The following is a 6,000-nucleotide window of genomic DNA, read 5'->3' as shown; positions in this document are numbered from 1 at the left end:
CGTACGGCTGTTGTGTGCGCGAAGCAGCCGCTTCTCCTGCTCCGGGAGTCGGAGAGAGCGGTAGCTTGTACGAGGGCGAAGAACGAAGCCGCAGAGCACCGGACTTGTGTGCACAGCCTACGGGCTGCTAGAGGAAGGTGGCTGCACCTCCCTAACCTATCAATTCACAGCTGGCATGCTCTTTGGAGCTGGTCCAGGACAACTTTCATTGCTTATGGGTTCGTCCTGATACAGCCCCTCCTGGAAAACTCGTGCTCGTCCCCTGAGGCTCCGAGATGCAGAAACATCGATGGCAGCTGCAGAAATGAAGGGCTGCGTTGAGTTGTCGAGAAGCAAGAACATAGCCAGCGCCTAAGTGTCTGGGAGTCAGCAGCTGCTGCACTTTTGCGATTGCCTTCACTGTGCACTGATTGCCGAGACATGTGCACGCTAAAAAAACAAGGTGGGCAAGAGGAGGAAGAGAGTACGGGCATCAGAGAGCATCTGGCATCTTGTCCTGGAAACTGCAGTGTTTTTGGAGAGTACAGCAAATCCGTGTTTCTGGACAAGGGAGGCATAAGTGCGCTGCGCTCCTAAGCTATCTCCCTGCGAGACACACTGCCAAAGCTTTTCGCTATCATGCAGTCTAGTGCAGACGCACACTCCGGCTCTCCGGAGCTGTCCGAAGCCAAGCGCCGGTGGCCGGCGTCTTTCGGCTGAAGCTGCGCTTCGGAGCGTACGGCTGCCGCTCCGCTGTTGTGTGCGCGAAGCAGCCGCTTCTCCTGCTCCGGGAGCCGGACAGAGCGGTAGCTTGTACGAGGGCGAAGAACGAAGCCGCAGAGCACCGGCCTTCTGCGCGCACCCTAAGGACTGCTAGAGGACCGTGGTGGACACTCGCCTGCGTCTTCAATTCCATTCTAGCATCCTTATGGAAGGTGTTCCAGGACAATTTTCCTGAGTTTTGAATTCGTCCTGATGCAGCCCCTCCTGGGAAACTCCTGCTCGTCCTCTGAGGCTCCGAGTGCAGAGACCTCGATGGCAACTGCAGAAATGAAGCACTCCGTTGAGTTGTCGAGAAGCAAGAACATAGCCAGCGCCTTGTGTTTGGGAGTCAGCAGCTGCTGGACTTTTGCGATTGCCTTCACTGTGCACTGAATGCCACGACGGCATGGGCACGTTAAAACAACGAGCTGAGCAAGAGTCCCCGAAAGATCACGGCCGTCAGAAAGCAGCTTATATATTGCCCTGGAAAGAGCAGTGTTTTTGGAGTGTGCAGTAAAATCGTGTTTCTGGACAAGGGAGGCATAAGTGCGCTGCGCTCCTAAGCTATCTCCCTGCGAGACACACTGCCAAAGCTTTTCGCTATCATGCAGTCTAGTGCAGACGCACACTACGGCTATCGGCTGCTGTCCGAAGCGAAGCGCCGGTCGCCGGCGTCTTTCGGCTGAAGCAGCGCTTCGGAGCGTACGGCTGTTGTGTGCGCGAAGCAGCCGCTTCTCCTGCTCCGGGAGTCGGAGAGAGCGGTAGCTTGTACGAGGGCGAAGAACGAAGCTGCAGAGCACCGGACTTGTGTGCACAGCCTACGGGCTGCTAGAGGAAGGTGGCTGCACCTCCCTAACCTATCAATTCACAGCTGGCATGCTCTATGGAGCTGTTCCAGGACAACTTTCATTGCTTATGGGTTCGTCCTGATACAGCCCCTCCTGGAAAACTCGTGCTCGTCCCCTGAGGCTCCGAGATGCAGAAACATCGATGGCAGCTGCAGAAATGAAGGGCTGCGTTGAGTTGTCGAGAAGCAAGAACATAGCCAGCGCCAAAGTGTCTGGGAGTCAGCAGCTACTGCACTTTTGCGATTGCTTTCACTGTGCACTGATTGCCGAGACATGTGCACGCTAAAAAAACAAGGTGGGCAAGAGGAGGAAGAGAGTACGGTCATCAGAGAGCATCTGGCATCTTGTCCTGGAAACTGCAGTGTTTTTGGAGAGTACAGCAAATCCGTGTTTCTGGACAAGGGAGGCATAAGTGCGCTGCGCTCCTAAGCTATCTCCCTGCGAGACACACTGCCAAAGCTTTTCGCTATCATGCAGTCTAGTGCAGACGCACACTCCGGCTCTCCGGAGCTGTCCGAAGCCAAGCGCCGGTGGCCGGCGTCTTTCGGCTGAAGCTGCGCTTCGGAGCGTACGGCTGCCGCTCCGCTGTTGTGTGCGCGAAGCAGCCGCTTCTCCTGCTCCGGGAGCCGGACAGAGCGGTAGCTTGTACGAGGGCGAAGAACGAAGCCGCAGAGCACCGGGCTTCTGCGCGCACCCTAAGGACTGCTAGAGGACCGTGGTGGACACTCGCCTGCGTCTTCAATTCCATTCTAGCATCCTTATGGAAGGTGTTCCAGGACAATTTTCCTGAGTTTTGAATTCGTCCTGATGCAGCCCCTCCTGGGAAACTCGTGCTCGTCCTCTGAGGCTCCGAGTGCAGAGACCTCGATGGCAACTGCAGAAATGAAGGGCTGCGTTGAGTTGTCGAGAAGCAAGAACATAGCCAGCGCCTTGTGTTTGGGAGTCAGCAGCTGCTGGACTTTTGCGATTGCCTTCACTGTGCACTGAATGCCACGACGGCATGGGCACGTTAAAACAACGAGCTGAGCAAGAGTCCCCGAAAGATCACGGCCGTCAGAAAGCAGCTTATATATTGCCCTGGAAAGAGCAGTGTTTTAGGAGTGTGCAGTAAAATCGTGTTTCTGGACAAGGGAGGCATAAGTGCGCTGCGCTCCTAAGCTATCTCCCTGCGAGACACACTGCCAAAGCTTTTCGCTATCATGCAGTCTAGTGCAGACGCACACTACGGCTATCGGCTGCTGTCCGAAGCGAAGCGCCAGTCGCCGGCGTCTTTCGGCTGAAGCAGCGCTTCGGAGCGTACGGCTGTTGTGTGCGCGAAGCAGCCGCTTCTCCTGCTCCGGGAGTCGGAGAGAGCGGTAGCTTGTACGAGGGCGAAGAACGAAGCCGCAGAGCACCGGACTTGTGTGCACAGCCTACGGGCTGCTAGAGGAAGGTGGCTGCACCTCCCTAACCTATCAATTCACAGCTGGCATGCTCTTTGGAGCTGGTCCAGGACAACTTTCATTGCTTATGGGTTCGTCCTGATACAGCCCCTCCTGGAAAACTCGTGCTCGTCCTCTGAGGCTCCGAGATGCAGAAACATCGATGGCAGCTGCAGAAATGAAGGGCTGCGTTGAATTGTCGAGAAGCAAGAACATAGCCAGCGCCTAAGTGTCTGGGAGTCAGCAGCTGCTGCACTTTTGCGATTGCCTTCACTGTGCACTGATTGCCGAGACATGTGCACGCTAAAAAAACAAGGTGGGCAAGAGGAGGAAGAGAGTACGGGCATCAGAGAGCATCTGGCATCTTGTCCTGGAAACTGCAGTGTTTTTGGAGAGTACAGCAAATCCGTGTTTCTGGACAAGGGAGGCATAAGTGCGCTGCGCTCCTAAGCTATCTCCCTGCGAGACACACTGCCAAAGCTTTTCGCTATCATGCAGTCTAGTGCAGACGCACACTCCGGCTCTCCGGAGCTGTCCGAAGCCAAGCGCCGGTCGCCGGCGTCTTTCGGCTGAAGCTGCGCTTCGGAGCGTACGGCTGCCGCTCCGCTGTTGTGTGCGCGAAGCAGCCGCTTCTCCTGCTCCGGGAGCCGGACAGAGCGGTAGCTTGTACGAGGGCGAAGAACGAAGCCGCAGAGCACCGGGCTTCTGCGCGCACCCTAAGGACTGCTAGAGGACCGTGGTGGACACTCGCCTGCGTCTTCAATTCCATTCTAGCATCCTTATGGAAGGTGTTCCAGGACAATTTTCCTGAGTTTTGAATTCGTCCTGATGCAGCCCCTCCTGGGAAACTCCTGCTCGTCCTCTGAGGCTCCGAGTGCAGAGACCTCGATGGCAACTGCAGAAATGAAGCACTCCGTTGAGTTGTCGAGAAGCAAGAACATAGCCAGCGCCTTGTGTTTGGGAGTCAGCAGCTGCTGGACTTTTGCGATTGCCTTCACTGTGCACTGAATGCCACGACGGCATGGGCACGTTAAAACAACGAGCTGAGCAAGAGTCCCCGAAAGATCACGGCCGTCAGAAAGCAGCTTATATATTGCCCTGGAAAGAGCAGTGTTTTTGGAGTGTGCAGTAAAATCGTGTTTCTGGACAAGGGAGGCATAAGTGCGCTGCGCTCCTAAGCTATCTCCCTGCGAGACACACTGCCAAAGCTTTTCGCTATCATGCAGTCTAGTGCAGACGCACACTACGGCTATCGGCTGCTGTCCGAAGCGAAGCGCCGGTCGCCGGCGTCTTTCGGCTGAAGCAGCGCTTCGGAGCGTACGGCTGTTGTGTGCGCGAAGCAGCCGCTTCTCCTGCTCCGGGAGTCGGAGAGAGCGGTAGCTTGTACGAGGGCGAAGAACGAAGCTGCAGAGCACCGGACTTGTGTGCACAGCCTACGGGCTGCTAGAGGAAGGTGGCTGCACCTCCCTAACCTATCAATTCACAGCTGGCATGCTCTATGGAGCTGTTCCAGGACAACTTTCATTGCTTATGGGTTCGTCCTGATACAGCCCCTCCTGGAAAACTCGTGCTCGTCCCCTGAGGCTCCGAGATGCAGAAACATCGATGGCAGCTGCAGAAATGAAGGGCTGCGTTGAGTTGTCGAGAAGCAAGAACATAGCCAGCGCCAAAGTGTCTGGGAGTCAGCAGCTACTGCACTTTTGCGATTGCTTTCACTGTGCACTGATTGCCGAGACATGTGCACGCTAAAAAAACAAGGTGGGCAAGAGGAGGAAGAGAGTACGGTCATCAGAGAGCATCTGGCATCTTGTCCTGGAAACTGCAGTGTTTTTGGAGAGTACAGCAAATCCGTGTTTCTGGACAAGGGAGGCATAAGTGCGCTGCGCTCCTAAGCTATCTCCCTGCGAGACACACTGCCAAAGCTTTTCGCTATCATGCAGTCTAGTGCAGACGCACACTACGGCTATCGGCTGCTGTCCGAAGCGAAGCGCCAGTCGCCGGCGTCTTTCGGCTGAAGCAGCCCTTCGGAGCGTACGGCTGTTGTGTGCGCGAAGCAGCCGCTTCTCCTGCTCCGGGAGTCGGAGAGAGCGGTAGCTTGTACGAGGGCGAAGAACGAAGCCGCAGAGCACCGGACTTGTGTGCACAGCCTACGGGCTGCTAGAGGAAGGTGGCTGCACCTCCCTAACCTATCAATTCACAGCTGGCATGCTCTTTGGAGCTGGTCCAGGACAACTTTCATTGCTTATGGGTTCGTCCTGATACAGCCCCTCCTGGAAAACTCGTGCTCGTCCTCTGAGGCTCCGAGATGCAGAAACATCGATGGCAGCTGCAGAAATGAAGGGCTGCGTTGAATTGTCGAGAAGCAAGAACATAGCCAGCGCCTAAGTGTCTGGGAGTCAGCAGCTGCTGCACTTTTGCGATTGCCTTCACTGTGCACTGAATGCCACGACGGCATGGGCACGTTAAAACAACGAGCTGAGCAAGAGTCCCCGAAAGATCACGGCCGTCAGAAAGCAGCTTATATATTGCCCTGGAAAGAGCAGTGTTTTAGGAGTGTGCAGTAAAATCGTGTTTCTGGACAAGGGAGGCATAAGTGCGCTGCGCTCCTAAGCTATCTCCCTGCGAGACACACTGCCAAAGCTTTTCGCTATCATGCAGTCTAGTGCAGACGCACACTACGGCTATCGGCTGCTGTCCGAAGCGAAGCGCCAGTCGCCGGCGTCTTTCGGCTGAAGCAGCGCTTCGGAGCGTACGGCTGTTGTGTGCGCGAAGCAGCCGCTTCTCCTGCTCCGGGAGTCGGAGAGAGCGGTAGCTTGTACGAGGGCGAAGAACGAAGCCGCAGAGCACCGGACTTGTGTGCACAGCCTACGGGCTGCTAGAGGAAGGTGGCTGCACCTCCCTAACCTATCAATTCACAGCTGGCATGCTCTTTGGAGCTGGTCCAGGACAACTTTCATTGCTTATGGGTTCGTCCTGATACAGCCCCTCCT

Source organism: Lonchura striata, chromosome 27 (genome assembly GCF_050655825.1).
Source record: "Lonchura striata isolate lonStrDom1 chromosome 27, ASM5065582v1, whole genome shotgun sequence".
In the NCBI taxonomy this organism is placed as follows: Eukaryota; Metazoa; Chordata; class Aves; order Passeriformes; family Estrildidae; genus Lonchura; species Lonchura striata.
This window is presented reverse-complemented; position numbering follows the sequence as displayed.